At 40.2% G+C, this 21,346-nt stretch overlaps 1 long non-coding RNA gene across 3 annotated transcripts in view; it reads left to right on the top strand.

The window, feature by feature from the left end:
• Nucleotides 1–18,462, top strand: part of LOC135443202 (uncharacterized) — a 33,825-nt gene extending 15,363 nt beyond the window's left edge. For 2 of the 3 annotated variants that reach the window (XR_010438877.1, XR_010438876.1), the window contains exons 2-5: nt 13,535–13,669; nt 17,001–17,123; nt 17,993–18,107; nt 18,204–18,462. This is a non-coding gene — a long non-coding RNA (uncharacterized LOC135443202). The remainder of the gene's footprint in view (nt 1–13,534; nt 13,670–17,000; nt 17,124–17,992; nt 18,108–18,203) is intronic. The other variant, XR_010438878.1, reaches the window with a different exon arrangement.
• The last annotated feature ends 2,884 nt before the right edge of the window (nt 18,463–21,346 follow it).

Genomic DNA, 21,346 nt, shown 5'->3' with positions numbered 1-21,346 from the left:
CACAGCTAACTTTTCAAGTTGCTTGAGCTCTGAATGTGATAAAATACAATTATCCAAAGGGAAGCAAAAGCATTCCAGGAAAGGTGATGTGTGTATGCTTCCACTCCTGTAGCAGAATGGAGTTGAACCCAGCATTAAACACCACCAATGTCATAATGCTATCCTCCATAATTAAGTGGTTATTGTGCTAAATGTAAGGATTTACTGTTTTGTTACTGTTTTAGCCTCTCTAAAACAACTTCACTATGGGGCTGAGATGAACCAATTTATCATATTTTGCCATAAATCAGCAGAAACAGCCATATTTTCCCCAAAAGACAGGTTTTGGCAAAACATCAGAGCATTTCAAATGTGTTTTTCTATCATTTTCCCCCTAACTTTTCTGTGAAGGTAAAGTATATATTTTAGCTTTTGTCTAGACTTTTTGAAAACTAATTATAAAATAAGAAATATTTAAATAAAATCTGAGACTTAGACATAGAGGGGGGGAAAAAAGGCTGGTGGATACTTGAGGAACTAGTGCAGGACTTCAGAGTCTCTGCTCTGCCACAGGCTTCCCCTGTGAGCTTCGTCAGGAATTCAATTTTCCTGTGCCTCCATGCTCAATGTGTAGATGGGATAAGAGCTTTGTTTCCTCACACTCATCATTGCCTGAGTGTTTCATGGGGTGATGACTAGCAAATCTCCCTTGTCCCCCTGAAACTGCTGCATTGCACATAGATACGTAAACAGTGGAAATATTTGAAGACTGTACTCACCTGTGCGACAAAATGGGATCCTTCTTTTAGAGCAACTTCAGGCTGATAATTGGTCTCTTTTTTTTTTTTTCATTGCATGATTTACAATTTGCAGCAACAACAATGGGTATTCTCAGGCTATTATTTCTGATGAATGGGGATATAATTTTAATCTCATAATGAAATGATGACAGATAGACATAAACATATAGTAACACATTAAAAATTCCCACAGAATTGTATGTCAAGTGTCATCTAGAAGAGACCAGAAGACTGAGCTACCATGTTATTACAGGCAGACCTGGTAATGACACAGATAATTAAGACTGACTAACTTTATTCATTGTATGATTTTTGTTGCAATTGCTGATAAGATTGCCAAAGTTTAAACCACTGGGACTCAAATTTTCACGCCAGTGCTTTGGCTAAGATAGACTTTTGTTGTAATTTTTGTAACATTTGTAGCATTTGTAAAAAAATGATTTGACAATTTCTGAGAATGGGATAAGGAGGAAAATTCTCTGCTTTTGAGCAAAGACTTGAATCTTAACTTGGAAAGCTGTCTGAGACATATGCATTTAATTGACCCTGTAAAAAGACCAGAGAGAAGAATAGGCATAGACATGAAGGTTATATGGCCTGAAGACAAAAAAATGGAAAGAAAAGTTCTTGTAAATTTGACAGAGCCAAACTTGTCATAGTGCTCTGTTATCCTTCAGCAGCTATATGACATGCCTGCAGAGAGATGCCTTGGTCAGCTCCTACCAAAGACAGCAACCAGCTACCAGTTATCCATAATTCCCTGCTAAAACTGTAAAGGTTGGAACTGCAGGCTGTAGAAACAGAACAGATCTATGGGGTAAAAGTGTTGAAGTTCATATTATGTCTCCAGAAGCTCAGCCTGTACAAAGAGAGGAATGTACCAAAAAAATGAAAGTTGCTTTGAAAGGATGGAGGGTTGCAAAGTTAAGAGTTGAGGAGTTAGGGCATGTTTGAATAAGGGTTATCAGTGCAGTGCTACAGCAGTACTGTGACATGTGTGTATTCTGAAGTCATTTCTAATCACGTGTCTGTGTGCTGTTCTCTTCTAGTAAGTGTCTATCACGTGAGACAAGGTGTGTAGAGGGTCCATGGAATTGAATGCTGCCCTGGAGTAGTCCATAAATTGGTAGCAGTTAAGCATTAAACATAGGAAACCTTGCAAAAACATGGAAAAAAGTGGTTTTGAGCAGAGAATGCAACATCAGGGGGTAATTTTCAAATGCACCAGTATTTCAGCTCTGATCTATATGATGGATATAGGACAACTCTTCCTTTCTCAAAGGAAACCTGCTTTGTGATTATAAATCCATCAACATTAGGTTGCTCCTTTTTTCTTTTCTCCTCTCAGATGCTCTAATGACAAGTATGATAAAAAATCCTGTGAATCCATTCATGAATGCTGGTTTAGTGTTGTTCTAAGAGGTTGTGCTGGCAATTCTGGGTGCTGAATAAGGCAGACGGCCTTGGGAAAATCAGCTATCATGTCACTGCAGAATGCAGACGTGCAAGCAAGGCTGACATGATTTTGCATGAGGAATCATTAAGTCTGGTGTTCTCAATCCTATTCATTTTTGTACCTTCATCTATTCTTTAATGCATTTTATTGTTCATGGTAAAGAGATTATGAGAAGTTTTCAACATGATGCTGTACAAGTGAATAAAACTCAAGGAGTTCTCTTCATGGTTAGAATTAATAGAATCGCATTAATATACCCTCAAGTGTGGCTTTTCAGCCTGCAAGGGATCCAGCTCTGGCTAAACTTCAGTTTCATTTGCATGTGATGGGGAGGTAGGGAGTGGGCTTTTGGAGTGCCTCTCCTGATCCCACCTGTTTCATGAAGTGGTTTTGTGTTACATTGTGCCATGTGTTAGATGCCTGTTTGGTTGTAATGCACCCACTGCTGGATTCCCATCCATGTGTGTGAGGTCAGCAAAAAACCTCACAGAAAGCTTAGGAAAGCCACCCACAGAGTGTTTCTTTGCTCCTTGCCTTTATTACTGCAGCTTGCTCAGATGGCTTGTGCTATGCACAGTAGAAAAAGAGTGCAAGTCAGTTCTTCTCTCCAAGATATTACAATAGAAACAAAAGACAAAGGACAACAGGTGGAGACAGATCAGCAAGTAAAGAGCGGAGGACAGGTATGGAAAAGGACAATGAGGTAGCAATTGCAAACGTAAGGGATCCTCTTAGAAAAATGCAGCAGTGTGAGAAAGCCCTAAATTACTGGGTTGAAAACTTACTGAGTACAATGATGGAGTCTGGCCTCCTGGGTTTATGGCAGGCAGAGTCCTTCTGCATGAGGGTGATGAGAAATCTCTAGTGAAGATTTCACAGTCTACTCATAGACTGTGAAACAGTGCCATGAAATAGCTGAGGTGTCTGAGAGAAATAGTTTCTTTTCCATTTTGTTTTGGAATTATTTGATCTTGCTGCAGCAGGAGAAATCCTTCTGCTGGTATAAAATAGTGGCGCTCTTTTTCAGGAGCAGGGATATGACAGACATTGAACACTATTGATTTTGAGGCAGTGCACCACTGTTTTGTGTTCCAAGAGGAATGAAATGTTTGCAAAAAGGTGGCAAGCAGGAAATAAAAAAAGAAAATATATGAAAAAGGAACAAACATAGGTAGTGGGGAAGGTGCTATGAGAAAAAGGAGTATGTCAGATCTTCAAAGAGTACCATGTTTTGTGGAAGATTAGCTTCTGGAGGTAACAGAGGTAGAACATTTCATTTTATTTACTTTGATGTCTTTCAGTCATATAGAAAAGAGTTGATTCTTCCCCTTTTAACTGAACCACCTTTGCAAAAAATACAGGATTAAGTTACAAAAATAAGGTCTATTGTAGTCAAACAAGTTTTGCAGACACAGACGTTACTCAGAAGCTTGCAAAACCTGGAACTGTGAAGATTCATATGTTCTAAGTGAATACCTTTGCAGTATCTCTTTTGCCTTCTGAGTAGAGTTTCAACTCCTCTGCATGGTTTTAATGTGATTATCCTTCGTTATCTTTGGTCATCTTCTCAAGTGATGGTGAATTTACTTTTTTGACTAATCACCTGTTCTGTCTCCTCTGAAATAGTTGTAAATATTCTAAATAATTTCAATGAGCTTTAGCAGTCAGCCCTGAGCCACATGGTTTGTTTGGAATCTCAGGCCTTTTTCTGTGGCCCCAGCTCTTCCTTTACTGTTCCTGTTTTGAATTGCGTGAGTGAATCAGGCCCATGTCAGTTATTGGGCACTCAGCACTTGCCAAAGTCAAGGGGATTTAATTTCCTATATAATTCTCAGATCATCCTCTTCCTCTGCACCTAGAACTGGCAGATATTTGTAAATGTAATAAATTAAGTTGGCCCCACTTCTGTTCTGCAGAAATCAGTGGCCAGTCTCATGATTTCCACACCCTGAGGTGCTCCTATGGAAAAGTTTATGTTGTATTTACTTCTGTGTCCTATATACTGTCTTGAGCAAAGAAAACATTAGAACTGCTGCAAGTGTCTTGTACTACCTGTGTGCCTGTGGAGTTATCAGAATGATCAGAGCTGCCAAAAGTCATCACTCTCAATCCAATGTGTGTATGCCTGGGGGCTCAAAGAGTGAAACTGAGCACATGGATTAATTGTTTCATAAGCAGTCTCAAAGTTTTTATGCAGAAGATGGCCAGACTTCCCTTCCTCCTTCCTCAGTGCTTTCTATCACTGACCTGGGTTTTGTTGTACAAGTATTCATTTGCTCCTTTAGCAAGTTCTTTCATGCACTTGACTTACACCCTAACTTCTGGAGCACTGCAGAAATTACCTGTTAAAGTGGCTGTAGGAGAAGAGCTGAAGCACATAGGTTTGTGCTCCTGTTTGAGGCTGAAACAGAAAAGGGTAAAGGAGGGAAGGACATTTAATCAAAATTAGGCTTGATTTTTATAAAATTTTAAAATGTAATTTAATTAATTGTAATGTCAGAGAATGGGAAGTGAGAAAGCATAATTTCTTTGTTGAACTTCTTGTGCTTTTGAGTTGGTGCACTGAATTCTACATGTAAAATCTTTAGTATCAATTTTAAAAAAATGTATCAAATTGGATAAAATTGTCACATTTCCATGGCAGGTATGACCAGGATATTATCTTGACTTAAGATCAACTGGAGTAGTCATAGTTTAGAAGAAAGCTAAAGAGCTGGGAACAGAGCTAAATAGAAGGATGGAAGGAGGCACCTCATATGAAGATGCAAGAGAGAAGAGGAAGTTATGAATTTGTCTATCCACAGCCTGATTTCATGCTTTCCCTAATAATGCATGTAATATGTCTTTGTTTTTATCTTCAAATACGTCATTGCTAACAATAGGATGAATGTGGTATCAGTCAGCATGGTTGGAAGGGGTTTTTTTGCTCACCATGCTTTCCACCAACGCATCTTTGCATATGGCTTATTTTGTTGGAACATGGGGAATGAAACATTCTGGATCCGATTCACCCCAACTATAAATCTGGTTGACATTAAGTGATTTACAGCATGGGTGTTCTCGTTTCAGTATAGCTACTGGAAGGAAATTATTTGTTTATTTTAGACTTATTTTTCTAAAAAATGCAACGACCTGATCCTGACAGGGGGAGGGAAAGCACGATTCTCTACCCACATAAGTCAAATGCCTGGCTTGGTTTTAGTGGGTACTAACTTGGATTTAATTTCTTAGAGGAAGAAATTCCTTGGTAACCTTGGTTTGTTCATTGGTTTGCTCAGAGGAAAGTTTTTTTTCGAAAAGAAGAGCTGTCTGCTTTTCCTCTCTAATGTGCTCTGCTACATCTCTAAGCAGCTCTTTAATTTCAACCATCTGTTCTTCTGCCACTACATCAACAGACAAGGGGAGGAAATGACTTCAGATTTTCAGCTATATGTATTTTTTGATTAGTATGCCTGTGTAAGCAGCTATTAAAAGCAGGAAAGAACATAGAAATGTAGCAAGATATTAATACAATTTAACTAGGTCATCAAAAGAGATGAGTTTTGCCTTAGCCACAAAACTACCTAGAAGTCCTATTTCATTTTAGAAGGAAAGAAAAGAAGTGCAACTTGCTTCATGAGACATTAGTAGCCCATATATGAAGAATGGATCTAAAGATATTTATTTATGCCTAGTAAGGTTGTAGGTACAACAGAAACTTCAACTGATGTTAGAACATCATAGAGATTATTTGATTAATATTACCACATTAGATATCCTCTTTTTATTATTTCCATGTACAAGTAAAGTGCTTGTGTAGAATCCCATGCTGCCCAGAAGGGGAAAATAAGTGGAATCGAATGAGTGTGAGCTCTATGAACTGTTGGGATGTACAGTGATGCCCATTTCTTCCTTGGGCAGTCAGCTCTGCTAGCACTTGCTCAGTGCATAGGTCAAGCAATCAAGACTTTTGTCACACCCCTTGAGTTTCCTCTGAAGTCACTAGCTTATAATTTGTACCTACATTTTGAAAATTCATTATTTCACCTAGTTAGCTCACAGGAGTAATGCATTCAGTGGCTACTCTCCTTTATGTACAGCAGGTAGGAGTGTTTGCAAAATCAGTGTTAGGCAGGCTGAAACCTCCTTATCTCAGCCAGATTTCTGCCTGGAAATGCAGCAGCCTTTCTTGGTGCTGCATACCGGCTCTCCATATTGGCTTTAATGGAGGTTACAGGTAGTTAGGAAGCAAATTTGGGGATTTGAATAGTTTTGTAAAAACTAGATTTTATTTGGGTTTATTTGAGAAGGTCAAGAGGTTTTCCTACCTGGCCCATAAACCAGTCTACTGTTTGTCATCTATTTCCCCCGAGGAAAATGCAAGTTAAACAACTTCAGCAGCGATTGTTGTTAGTGGTCCCTGTTAGTCTTATGAATTCACTGATTTTGCTCATAGATCTGTGGGATCTACAAAAAGCAAGAAGGCAGGAGACTGTACTATTTCTCTGTGCCTCAAAAAAAAAAATCTTTGCAGTGTTCTGTGCAGTATTACCTTACTAAGTCTTTGGAGGTGAAGTAAGGTGAACCTCACAGACCAATGACTTGCATACACAATTAAGGTAAATGTCTGCAGCCAAAAATAAAGGGTGTCATCTGTGGTGACTAGCACAATATACCAATATACATGCAGAGTCAGTTTTGGAGGTGAGCAACCAGAACAGTTGCTGAAGGCTCTGAAACCTGAGGACACCCCTTCAGGTTGAGTTAAGAAATTATAAGTCATCTAATGTGGGAACGAAAAGAAGGGTAGCCTAGCCTCTGCCTAGAGCCCCGACAGGTAAATGGCTCTGCATAAATGTCTGGATCAATTAAATTGCTTAACAATAACTATTGTGGCATTGCTGCTTTTGTTAGGCTAGAGTCAGTTGTTACAGTAATGAGCATCACATATGGTTTTAAATCCTGACATTATAAATTACCTCTGGTAGCAGCCTCAGGCTCGATCCAAAGTGGGACTTTGATGCTGCAACACTGAGTGTTATATTGCTGAGCTTTTATGTGGCTGGCCCAAGGTAAGCAGACACCTCTCTTAAGTGCCTTGGCCCCATACAGGTATGTGGGAAGAGCGAGGTGCATCAGGATCAAGTGCTCAGCTTTCTATTAGGAAATGCTGAGGATACTGTGGGATCTTCACCAGCACGTAGCTACCTGTTACACTCTTTATTCCAAAAACAGAGCTTGTCTCTCTCTCCTTCTAAAGCATGGCAGAAGAGTAGGTGGGGGTGGCCTTTTGAACAGGAGCCTAGTGATTAAAGCACTCCCCCAGGTTGTGGGAAATCTCTCTCAGTTATTGCTTTCGCCTGAGGGAACTCAAACTCACCTCCCAGAGAGTTTCCTAAATAGTGTGTCTATCTGCTCTCTGCAGTGCAGATACTGACCCTGCTGTGGGATGAAAGAGAACTGAAAGTGAACTAGGCTAGAAACCAAAAATAAGACAGTGCTTCCAAGGAGCACGGTGACTTTTCTCTCCAAGGGCCATTTCAATCAAAACGCCTTTGCTGAGCAGAAAGTAGGAAGTCGAGTTCAAAATTTTCTTCTCCCTGTTAAGTGAAAAGCAAGGACTTTCCCTTCCAAACGAAACAACTCCAGTGAGAAATGAGGGAGAGTAGCATATTCTTCAAAGGCTGGGGGGCTTTCAAAGCAGATGCTTAATGTGCATTTGAACTCTCTGGGGCATGGTGGTGGCAGGCAAGTTTCTTGCATGCTAGCAGGGCGATCTGACAATGGGGAATACTCAGGAACAAAAATGCTATGGTAGCTGTATCTATAAAGAAAACAGTTGCTTCTGCTGTGCGTTATGTAGTGCCTGGTGTGTAGGGACACCCTGCAGACTCTTGGTGGATCAAAGCAGTGAGGAAAGAGGAACGGAAGAATGACCAGTTCTTGGATTTTGTTTGGGTAGATGGGAGATGCTCAGTGCGTTTGAGGCTGAAGTGCTTTGTGGCACATGGAAAAGCAGAGCTAAAGGTAGCAGCAGAATTGGATCCACTTGAACATGGGTGGAACTTAGGCATTTTGTTCCTTTTTGCATCTATATTCTTGTCCTGCATCTGGTCATTTTAGTTACCTTTACTACTGTGTAAACAAAACCATTATGTCATGAGTGAATTTGTACCATTGCATTTGGGGCATGTAAAGCAGTGTAAGCTAATATTTGCTCATGATGCATTTCTACACACGCTCAGAGCACTCAGAGCAGCCAGTGTTGACAGTGGTAAATATGAACACAAGTGTTGCTGAATGGGCATGTCTTGGGCAGTCTTAGCAGGATGATTGTCTGTAACTCAGTGCAGAAACTTTCAGCTCAAAGTCCACTGAAAGTTATACCAGCTGATGCTACAAATTTAGCATTCTGTCCTCATCACCTGGCTATGTTAGGGCATTTCCATTTCTTTCAGTCCAGTATCTGAATGCAACCCAAGTGAAGGCAATGACATCGCCAAAGAGAAGGGGCTGGTTACTCAATTCAATGTTGAATAGTGTTATACATATAACCAAATGGTTAAATCCACATCTTTCCTGTTTGTTATTATGTGATAGCCTGTCATCAGGCATTTTATTTCCTAATGCAGTGAAATTTTCTGAAGTGGAGAAATTTAGATCACACTCCTAATATCAGTGCTGCCTGGAAGAAATATTTCTTCATTTGCAGCAATTTGTACTGATTTGATAAGATGAAGTCTTTAAACAGCCTTTAAAGCATAGCTGATGAACAATCCTTTACAAGTAGGGCTAAGCAAAAATAAGAAGGGTTTCTCCTTGTGAAAATTTACATTTTGTCAGAGCTGGGGCAAAAAAAGTATTTCATTCTCAAGGGACAAAAAGATCCAGGAAATGACAGTTCAAAATGTTATGTTGGTGGTAAAGAAATTACAATTTTTCAGGTTCTGAAATGACACAAGGAAGTTGCAGCACATTAATCTGTGTGGAATTCAACTGACTTAATTTCTGGTCTTCTGACAACCTCACCTGAATATGTGTCCTGGTTCTGGCCAGGACAGGGTTAATTTTTGCAGTAGCCAGGAGTTGCATGTCTAGGACCCAGAGGCTGTCTTGAACCACTTCACAGCATTTTCCAGGGATAGGGAAAGGCCTCTTTTCCAATTGGCATAGCATGGTGGAGGGAGCACTTGGGTATTGTCTAATTTTTGGGGAGTTTCTGTGTGAATTGTTCATTTCTTGTACCCTCTTGTACCCTTGTCATTGATATTGTTGCTATTGCTGTTCGTTTTCCTGTCATTCCTGCTCCAGTGAATTGTTCTTATTTTAACCAACAACTTTACCTTTTGTGCCTCCTGTTCTCCCCATCCCCCCTAGCAGCAGGCAGAAGGGGAGAAGGAAGCATGTGAGCATGGAGACACTTGGTTTGGATAGTCTCAGTGGGAGCACTAAATTGGGGAGTATCATTCCTAAACCATAACAGTATGTCACTCCAGGATTCCTTTTACTCATTGTAGAGAAAAACTCATTTTTCTAATGACCCTAATTTCATGTTAAGCAAGCTTTTAAATGGGTCACACTCTAGAAGTGTAGCTGTCCATAGTGATCTGAGATGGATTCTACCCCATACATATTCCCTGTTATCCCACAGCCAAGGAGAAGTACCTGTCCTGTGGTGTAGTGCTGTTATGGCTCCAATAGCTCAGTCAGAGGGAGGGACTATGTTTCCTAGCTGGAAGTGTTCACTGACCAAAATTACAGATAACTGCAGTTAGAGATGAGATTGTAACTACAGAGTCATCTTCTCTTGGCAAAACACTCCTAAAACCACCACAATCCTGTCCACCTCATCAACTTACCATACCAATTATTGGACTACAGGCCACTAATGAAGATTCTGCTCAAACTGTTGTCTTTGCATTCCCTGCTGGGTCACACCACTTTTCCCCCCCTTCTTTTTAAAGAATAAGAGCAAATTGCAAATGAGGCTGTTCTGATGGAAATTTTCTGAAAAACTGTCATTCATGCTAAAATTCATGAAACCTTTTTAAAAAATACTTGGCAGTTGTCCACATGCTCTTAGGAAGAGAAGAAAAAAGGGGTAATGTAATCTCACAAATCATTGTTCATCTGAAGCCAGCATTCTGGACTCGATTTGAAAATTTTTTTGCCACCAAAATTATTGGATATACACTACCTTCCTTCCTCTTGTGGTAAAGGCTCAAATTCACCTCTTTCTAGTGATTCTTATATTTCTGAGTTAGTAAACAGCTTTCAAGCACGTGCTTGTGTTTGCATGAGTCTTTGATAACTTTAGTTAACAAATATATTTGAAATCTAGGATAACTTCATCAACAAATATCCTACTAGTTTTGTTATCTCCTTTTAACCCAAGAATTGCTTTTGATGGTTGGATCTTTTGTTAATATAATTTAGTTTGTGAGCTTATAGGTAAGTGTGAATGCATGTTGGGCAGTAACAAGTTTATGATTATGCCTTACATCCTTGGAATGGAAGCTTTATGTTCACTTGAATTGAGACATTGGAAAAGAATTAAGTATTATAATGATCTCCACAATGATAATATACGTGATTCTTCTTGTCCAGACTACATAGTCAGGAATATTCAGGTACAAATATAGCAGTGGAGAGATTGCTACCTCCTGACATTGTAAACAAAGAGGCAAAAACCATCCAAATTGGGTAGTTCAAGTAAGCCAGGGACATATGTAGACTACTCTTAATCAAGTACATCATTATTAAAAATAATAAAACACAAATGCATTTTTATAGGATTCTTGTGTGGGAAAGCCTCTGGGCATTTTACAAATACAACCAACACCAAGAATTTTGTTTTCCATTAAAAACTGTAGAATGCCCTGTTGAAATTGGAAACTGGCAAGAGAGCAAAAAATGCCTACTAAACAGCTAGTAAAGCACAAAAGATAGAGCAATCACCCACAATTCATTATATTTCTCTGTATGCCAATCCCTCCTGATATCAGAGTGAGATTTTTCACAACATCAGTGGGAGAAAGATCAAGCTCAAAATGAACTGTAGGAAAGGTCTCAGTGAGAGAATAAGGGCAGCAGTGCTCTCAGCTGTGCTTGCACAGATTGAACTAAAGGATGCCTTTCTCTGAGCCAACAGTAACTGGAATAATGATATTGCCATCTTTTAGAATTTAAACTTCCTTTTGCTGGAGAAGGATGACAAGATGGGAGCCCTCTGTGTTGATGTTTAGACCTTGGCTGAGATCTCTATTTGAAATATCTTGTGGTGTAAAAGAATTCTGTACCATTTCTTTATGGTTTTCCTTGATGTTCTCCTCTTTGTACATATTCTGGCAAACTGCTCTTATCTCAGGCAAAAGGTGATCAGAATAAGCTTTGATTTTTTTTTTTAAGGGGGTTCTTTTAAAATCTGCAGAGTTGATAAAAATGCAGGTTTTTCAAAAGGGTTGGCATGGTGAAGATGTAACTACCTTTTGGGGTGGATAGAAAGGGAGCTAAACTGCTCAAAAAATGTTGTGCTACTTTTAAAATGTCTGCAATTCTTCCTCAGGCTTGTAAATCCTCATTTATGTAAACCACAGTCTTTTGTGGTGAAACTGTTCTCTAACAGAGTTTTTCAGCTTTGTAATACGCTGTTTCTCTCTCAGTTGTTTTGGGTAAGGATATGGTCTGAATTACCATGTTATCAAAAACACCCCCACAAATAACTTTCACTTCCAGCAATCATAAACTGCATAGTTTTTCCTATTTTGGCTGACGGTACCTTCACAACATTGCATACTAGATCAGATCAAAGCTAAAAAAAACCATTGATGCCATGAAATAAAAAGGAACAGATATCACAAAGCTTGCATTTGTTCAATTCAGGAAGGGAGAATAAAGATTCCAAATGAATTGGAGAATAAAAGCACGATCATTAAGAAGGGTGGCCTTTAGTGTGGTCACCTCTGTTAAGATTCAGTCTAAGAGAAGGTTGTTGTTGCCTCTACTTGTTCTGTAATGGCCCCACCCTATTCATTTCTCTAGAAGAATGGATCAAAGTGTGCTTGAAGATAGACAAAGTTTATAAAAACAGAAAACTCATTTTCTCATACGTTCTTTGGTGCCTGAGGCAAAGGTATTGATTGTAAGGCAACCGAAACAAGCTAAGCTATTCTTGCCTCCTGTGTGCTTGAATACTTGTAATTGTGCAATGTGCAGGGAAACAACCCAGAATGACGCACAAAGTGCGGTACAAATGAGAGACAAAAGGAGATGAATTGTTTAAATAAGGCAAGGCTGTGAAACCAAGATTCAGATGGGATTTCATCTTGTAGATGCCTCACAGAAGGGATAAAAAAATCATTAACTTGCTCAGTGGTTTTGTCTTAACTGTCAGTTCATATGGCAACTCTATACTGTATAAATAGAAGTATGTTTGGTTTGGTTCCTTTTTTTAAGTCTGTGTACTTTGCACAGGCACATTAACTTGTTTATTACAAAACTGGCTTGTGCTAGATCCAGGTGTAGAATGTTAAGGAGAAAATTAAAAGGATCTTTCGTAATGGAGTATGACTCTTTTGCTCTGCTTGGAGCCAGTGGGAATCTCTTAGGCATGACTGACGGCTCAAAGAGGGACTTTGGTGATTTTGGGTACTCTAAATAAATAGGTTCTCTGCGTTGGGCAATGGTATTTCCCATGAGGAGCTGTTGTTCAAGGTTGCTTGCAAATCACTTAAAATACATGGGGCTGATCCATGATGTATGTATTGCCTAATCCAAATTGATTTTTGCAGTTTTGTCTCTGTTTGCCTGCACACCACCTTAACCGTAGCAGCACGTGTCTCCTGCTCGTCCTGTGTCCACAGGAGTGGTTTGTGGACAGCCTGTCAGACACGTTCGGCTGTCCGCTAGCCTGCTCCATGTGTCCAGGCACGCTCAGGTCTGCTTGCTTCAGCTGTGTCAGCACCTCTGGGCGCTGCTTTGCTGCTTGTATGGTCATGAAGCTGGTTTGGAAGAGGGCTTTGAGGTCACCCTCTGTGGCGTGGATTGTGTACACATGGTGGGCAGATCTGTCCAGAGATGAAAGTGCTTCTCCAGGGATATCTTATTCCTTTTGAGGGAGTGGAATTAAGTTCTCATGTGTGAGATGCCCTGATACTGGTGTAGCTGTACCCTTGCTGGGATGGGTGTGCTTTGCTGCTGGTTTTCTGGTAGTGACCAGCAGTAAAGAGACTTGTGCTGCTGTGGTAGCATAGAGGAACCACAGTGAGGGAATAAATGCTGTTTACACCCCACAGAAGGTTTCTCTTTAATCCTAACACAGCAGAGAGTAGTCAGAGAGGAAGGAGGAACAAGGCTCCCAACTTGTGCAAAGAAGTGTTCATTACCAAGACTCTCCAGCTCATTGCCAAGTCTCTCCAGCCCCTCCTTTGGATTCACCTGGACATGTGCTTCCTCAGTAAGATAAATTATGTTCACTTTCCAATGTGCTGACTTTGGGGTAAGGGGGGAAAAAAGTCAAATCAGATACGTTCTTTTTTGTTTTAATTAAGTCATCTGTATTTGAAGGTGGTGACAACTCAGCTTCAGGCTCCTCTTGTTCATCCCATACTCTGGGAAAAGTTCCAGTCTGATTTTAGCTTTGCTCATAACAGAAAGTTTGCATTGGTGTCCTAGCCCTATAATAAATTGTGAATTCTATCATCAGCTCTAATGGTATAATGAAATTTCAGCAGTTACGCAATGTGCAATGTTCTTGTCTCCTGAGGTCCCCAGCTGAAATGGCCAGCTGCTGCTGGGGAAGGTGAGAGCTCCATATAACGCAGAAATATTCCTTTGGATGAAAGTGGATTTGCTGTTCTTGAGAATTCCCAATATTGCCTCAAGGGTCCCTGCCCTACTGTTTGTTTTCCCTTGAAATGTGAAATCTGCCACGTCAGTGCAGATCATTAAGATTTCACTCCTGGTATCCTGCCCATAGATAAATGTAAGGTGCTGTGCTTCAGAGACAGCTGGAGTCCCACTGGTTCTGTCTTCCACACCTCAGTCTCTGCTGTAGTTAACTTTACCAGTGCTGTGTGTTCTCCACTCCTCCCTGATCACTGAGCGTGCAGGGGATGCTCACTCAAGTGTTGCTGGGTGTAAGGGGAAGGATGTGTAACTCAATTGTTCACAATCATGGACAGGAGGAACAGCCCTTTCCAAGCTTTTTAGGGATGGATTGCTTTGCACCCTTGAATAAGAAGCCTAAATTCTCCCTTCAGATCCCATGCATGGAATGATTCCTTCCTTTCTTAAATCCATCAGTAGCATTTATCTTCACCTACATGATTTTAGTGAGCACCCTGACAAACTCTGGAATAAATAATTGTCTCGTTTCGGCTGTTGAAATGGACTGGTAAGGCTCTGGATGGCCTTGAGGCAGCCCGCGCTCCAAAGGACGAAAGGAGTCTTCAGGTTTTCCAGTTCTTCAGTGTTGTTTATTAATTCTTATCTATAATATTTTCTCTCGGCCCGACAGAGGTCCGCACAGCAAGCTGGCCATGAACACACTGCCCTCCTTCGGGTCGGCTGCTTATCTTTATACCAAAAACTACGTGTAAGATATTTACCTTTTCCTCCCAATACCTTTCACTCTTACTGACAAGTGCACATTCAGTAAGAACCAATCTCAAAGTGCCACCATCACCATCGAAGATGGATGACAAGAAGAAGAAGGACAGGACACGTCCTAATTCTTCTCTCTTTTCTCCTAGAACCCCCCTGTACCGAGATTCTAAAACCTGTGTTTTCACTCTATAATTAATCTATCTTTTCACCACTTATCCCCGTGTGATCCTCCCATCCTCATACAGGTGTTTTTTCCCATGCAGGATCAAAGTCTAGCCACCAAGCACTTCTGGCAATGTTCTAGGACTTCCGAGCCCCCCAAGGGTTGTCTCGGCAACTCTGGACATCAGGAACGATGTGCTGAGTTCCTGCAAATAATCTATTGCTATATACTGTCTTGTATTTCCCAACCCTGTCACTGAATTCATCTTATCATTAAGCTGTGTAATATAACAGGCTGATCAGAGCTTTGCATCTTGACGCTCTTACTATTAACAGTACTAGGCACTGCTCTCTCTTTCAATTTTGTCACCTTGTGGCACTGTGAAAGACAATATAATGTTGACTAATGCAAATTTATTCCTGCATAGATGGATGTAGCTGTATATTCCACTACTCTGGAGCATTTCAGGAGACACAGAGAAGATAGTCACAGCCTTACATCCCAGTGCTGCTCAGAAGCTGGAGTAGCAGTAACTTTACCAGCTGTTCAAGTTACTTAATCCTACATTGTGACTCAAGCCACAAAATTCAATAGCTACAATGAAAATATAAAGGCCTTTCTATCCTCTTACCTATGTTCTACATCTAAGAATCAAAATTATCCTTGTATTGGCATTTCTTAAAGTTGTTTCTGCATTTCATTGCTGACATTTAATGAAACCTCTTTGGATCTGTGGAAATAATCTTGTCAACCCTGCATTACTGCTTATTAGGACAAGCAGCAGGTAACATAGATAAAGCATCCAAACTGGTGGAATAGGTTCTTGAAAACAGGCTAGGTGTATTCCAGCCTTGAGAGATTCTACCTTAGTTTATGGGCACCGAGGACATGTTTAAGTCAAGACTTGCCATTTTAACAGCATTGCCAGGAAACATTTATTGCCACAGAGAATATAGAGTCCTTCATCTGACAAGCTGAAGAACCACTTATTCTGGTGGAGATGGCTGTAAACTTTGATGATAGCTTGCAGCCATTTGGTGCCCTTTTCTGATGATGCAAATGGTGCATTTAATACAGTAGTACCTAAAAACACTGAATAGTCTTCCAGATCTCATTGTGCTAGATACTGTATAGAAAGCAAAAAAAACCCCCAAAAGAACCCAACCCAACACCAGAAGGTAATAAATTGAAACTTTAAAGTGTCTTTCAGCTGCTGATTGATAGACTGCTAGAATTCTGGTTTGTCACCTTCCATTTTTATACTTTCTATAGGAGACATTCTAACAAGAAATTCACAGTTTTCTTTTAAAGAAACTTGAAATGAGGAGTTTCTGATGGGTGGTGCTGTTCCTGTTGGATCCTGTCAAATTTGTGGGTGCAAAACACCTTCCTCAGTTAAATCCTTGCTGACTAGGTCTTCTCCATTTTTTCCCTTGCCATCTGGAAAGTGCTGTGCATGATGATGCTCAGTCAGAAGAAAAAGCACTTTTTTCTCTAACACTTGGCAGGGAGCTGGCAACAAGAAACTTTTGTTGCCAGAATCTGTGTTCTCTGTGGGGGTGGCTCAGATGGCACTGAATTAACTCAGAGACGTAAAAATGAAGAGTATTTATGATAATTTTTATTGATGGTAAGTAACTAACTCTACCTCTGGGTCAACTAAACAAATTAGCTCTAAGAACAGGAAAATGGGCTTCTCTGAATGGCCCTTAGACTTTGATTTTATGAAGAGATTAATTTGTCTATTCCACGGTAATTCTTCAGCATACATAATGGCTGGTTCCTAGGAATCAAGACTTTATGACAAAAGGCATATCTCTATTCCTTCTATACAATTTTTTAATTCCTTCGTTGAATTAGATGGGGGATAAACTCTTGGCGCAACAGGCAAAGAGATTGTAGGTGTGTGTATTCTTAATCAAATCCAGTAGATAGCTGGAAAAGAGCAATTCCTATTAACACCTTGTTCCTACTAGAATGCTCTATTTCCTCCATGCTCTATTTTCCTCCATGGGAGGAGTGAAGGACTGGCATTCATGATCAGTCTCTTAGCCAGCCTGAGACCACAGCCCACTGACCAGCCAGCTTGTGCAGCTCCAAATGGGACGGACCATGTGCTGCTGCTTGTGCAGGCTGACAGGTGAGCACTGGGAGGGGAACAGAGGGGTTCTAGGATTGCCAACGCTGTTTTAAGTGGGGGTGTGGGGCATACATCTGCAGGAGACTCAGCTGCATCAGTTGTGTTGCTCACAGAACAGCTCATTGACCTTATGCCTATTAGTTCCCTAATTCTCCACCCGCTTCTGTGAGGGCTCAGGGAACAATAGGGAGAATATCAACCTAGTGAATCACTGTTGACTGTGTCCTCCACATTTCCCTTATTTGGGCAGCCATTTTTCTCAGGTATGCTGAACATCCACCGAGTGGCCAGGTACTAAGCCCTCAGACACTGAGGCAGGTGCCTCAAAAGACATTCGGGAGAATTACTCCAAGGTTCATGAACTAGATTTTTAAATAAGTCTAAACAATTTGGATGTGGGATTTGGGACCATACTTCCTTAGGCTTCTTTATTCTCCAAAGGCAAGATATTCAAATGAACTTGACCAAATTAGGATAATTAGTCCTTCATCTTACCCCTGCAGCATATTTATTATACTTGTCTGGTGAGTCTACTATTCAACCATGTCAGGGATCTTTGTTAATTTAGTGGAAATAAAGGATATCATCAGCATCTCTGCTAAGAAGCTTGGGTTTACCATCAACATGCCCAGTAGATGTGCAGATGTTAGCCTGATGTGAAATTTAGACTTCATCTTCCACTTCCAACTGGCCGGTTCATTAATTCATGTCTTACATGTCTTTGTGACTGCATTTGGCACGGGGTTAGAGATTTCAAGATGTGCTGGTGTTTGTTTACTGTGTGTGTTTGAGATAACATACCAGAGAGAGAGAAGCATAGTTTGTGCTTTGGTTTACTTACAAACCTGTAGCTTTTATGTGCCCTTTAGGTGCAACAGCTCTCTGGGGTACCGAGAAGCTTCATCTTTCACTGATATGTCTGGGACAAAATCCTGTGTCAGGTGATACAGCATTGCCAGACAGCTGTCACAGTTGAAGAACTGGGTAAACTTGGATTCCTTTGATTTTTTGTTGTTACCTAACAGCTGTAAGAACCTTAGAGCCTGAAGTTCACTGAAGCATTTTTGTCTCTTTCTGCAGCAGGACTTGCAGAAGTAAGAGAACTGCTTGTTTTCTTCATTTGTCATTGTTATTCCCACATCCAGCTGCCAGAGAAGGAATACAGAATCAAGTGCCAAATTGGAAAAAACACAACAGCCAAAACAAACTCCCCCAAAACCCCCTCAGTTCTGTTCTCCATGTTTGTCTTTGGAGGAGTGTATGAATGAACTACATTGTTGACTTTTCACTCAGCTTTTTTTCAGTAGATTATATTTGAAAAGCTCTTTTGGAAGAGATACTTCTATTTTGTTTAATTGTTTGTGTCATTCTCATTTTGTTTGTTAAGTGCCAACATCTCATCCAGATCTAAGAAGAGGCTAATAAACAAATCCTGACTATTCTGTAGCAGAAACTCAAAGATGAGCAAAAGCCAAGGAAGTCTTGAAACTATTAGTAGTGTTTAATTGTGCATTCAACTCCTTTTTCAATTAAGAAAATTGACTGAGAAGAGTTATATGATGGTTTGTGAGAAATTATGATATTAGTAGTTTGCAACTGACTATATATATTTTTTGAGGAGAAAAAGGCAGGACACCTGACTTAACTGTCCATCTCTGAATATTTTCCATGGGGGGTATTATATGAAACACAGAGGTGTTAAATGTTTTTGGTTTGTTTTTTTTTTTAATCCCCAAAAAGGTGCTTTTACATCAGTGAAATGGTTACTCAGAGGTATTAGAAGCAGCATTTTGGAACACCTTCAAAGATAGGTAATCCTTCAGGTTAATGAAAAGGTTGAGGGTGTAAAAACCCTCTGCTACTTTGAAATGCCATCTTGCCTTTGCATCTTGCCAATGGACCTTGCCACTGGTAGTTATGTCCTTTATGCTATTTGGCTCCTTAATGTTGCTTTAAATTTGCAAAGATTTGGTCACAAAAAGCATCACTTGAGTTTCAGGAGCAAGCCTGCATTCCCTCATGAGAGATCATTAGGTTTGTGAGGCAGATTGCCTCTGGTGTAATGATGCAGTTACACCAGGAAGAGATTTGGGACATTTTAACTGTACTCAGTCACATGAGCCATGCAAAGACAGCCTTCCCACGCAGAGCATTTGCACAATGCTTTCCTGGAATTTGAGGATGAAACATATCTTGCCTGTTGTGCTTCAGGCATTTCACCCAATGAGACAGAGCCCTGCGTGCTCGATCACCTTAGTTGGATTAGATCAGCAGTGACAGCTCTTCAGCTGTATTGCTGGGGCTTTTTCTTCATCTTGTACCTGCTGACCATCATCCCAGACAAGTTATTGATATGGGTGTACTTTTGCTTGGCTCAGATAAACTACTTCTATATTTTTTTTGAACAGCTGGTATGCTTTTAAATAGAACATTTGAGGATGTGCCAGGAAGAATCAATTTAGAGGGTGTCTGAAAAGGATTGTGGAGAAAATTCCTGAAATGCAATGGCTGCTGCTAACTTGTGATGACAATTATCACTGTCTGAGTATTGTTGCTGTGATCAGTTTTTACCTAGTCCATTAGGCTGAATGGATCTAATCAGTTTTTCCCCTAGGCATGTCTCCCAGGATTCCTTTTACTGGTCCTTATTTCCCTGGATTGACCAGGCTGCTGAAGGAGTACTGTGTCCCTTTGCTTTTGTCCTTAATGCGTACAATGCCAGAGCTGTTTGAATAGAAGTGTGTGTGGAGAGAGAATCATCCCCTTCTCTCCTTGGTGTGGAACTCATCTTGGAAGCTCCCTAGAGGTTTTGCCTCTTCGTTGTTGAGGCCACAGAGGAACAAAACAGTTGCTAGTTATCAGCTGCCTAAATCAGGATTGGTCTGCAACATAAATAAGGATGAAGGCTCTTTATCTTTTCAAGAAGTGGAGCACTACAGTTTTTTTTTTTGTTTTAATAGACCTCATCCATAGTTTGAAAGCTGTCACTGATTTATCATTGCACCTATTCTGAGCTCTGGGAAACCGTGCCCTGGGGAAATTATTTTTCACTGTGTTCTCTCCCTTAGGTTTTAAACATATGCCTCCATTCCAAATAATCTAGTAAAGGGAATTTCATCTTCCTGGTTCCTCCTGAAATCAAGTTCCAGCTTTGCCCTTTTGTAGATTGATGCTGAAACAAAATCTATTCAGAGGCTGCCAGGGAGCTGTTCCACTTGAGGTGTACTTGGGGGAAATTAGTGCCTAGAAAAGAAATAAATGGGTCATGGGTCTAGAGCACATTCAACCCTCCTGTTTTGGTTACCTGAGTTATGTGAAAGCATGTGGGAGAATCACAACGCAATCTGCTGACAAATAGAGATGAGAAATGATGAGTTGTTTATTTATCCAAGACCTGATTTATTTATTTACTTGCTTAATCCCTGTAGAAGATATATTTTGGTGATAAATTCAGCTTAAGCCTGCCCAGGTAACTCCCTGCCCAGGTAACTTGGTCAATATCTATTGGATTTCTGGTGGTCACCATTATTTTTTACCCCCTTGTTAAAATCAGTGGAACATCACAGGCCCCAAGGGACTGTTTTGTTTGGCATTTTTTGTTTCTTTTTTTGAGTTTGGTTTTTCTCTGCTAGGTTTTGGCAATGAAAATAGCATAGATTACTACATCTCAGTGTTTTATTTGATCAGGTCCATGGATCCTACTTTCCTGCATAGCCCTCTTGATGGTGTGTATCTGGTTTGGTCAGACAGAATCCCTGTCCTTTATATCAACTATACTTTCTCTTTAGTAGAGTATTATTTCTGCTTATAAAATGCATGCAGTCACGCAGTTTATACTGGGCTTCATGCTTCACTTCCTAGTGTTGTCATCTCTTTCTTCCCAGTGCAGCTATGAATTTGTTTGCTTATTGGTTGGTTAGGCTTAAAACTATGAAACTTCTATGATTCTCTGTTTATACAGGCCTATCTTTGGTTTTGCTTTTAGTTTTAGGAAACAATAGAGCTGTGAGCACCCACAGCAAACTGCAAAAAGCATAGGAATAGCTCTGCTATCCTGGAAAGAGGATATACTCTTTCTTGAAGCATTTTGACATTGAATGTTCCAGCGTCCAGCTGGATCATTAAATGTACCACTCAATATGATGAGGTTTAAATGGATTTGCTTCTTGTGATATTTAAGAAGGGATAATTCCATTTTAAAAGTTTCTCAACTAAACCATAGT

The sequence above is a fragment of the Zonotrichia leucophrys genome, chromosome 2 (genome assembly GCF_028769735.1).
Source record: "Zonotrichia leucophrys gambelii isolate GWCS_2022_RI chromosome 2, RI_Zleu_2.0, whole genome shotgun sequence".
NCBI classification, from domain to species: Eukaryota; Metazoa; Chordata; class Aves; order Passeriformes; family Passerellidae; genus Zonotrichia; species Zonotrichia leucophrys.
Note: the sequence above shows the minus strand (reverse complement) of the source record. Positions and strands in the feature narration are given on the sequence as shown.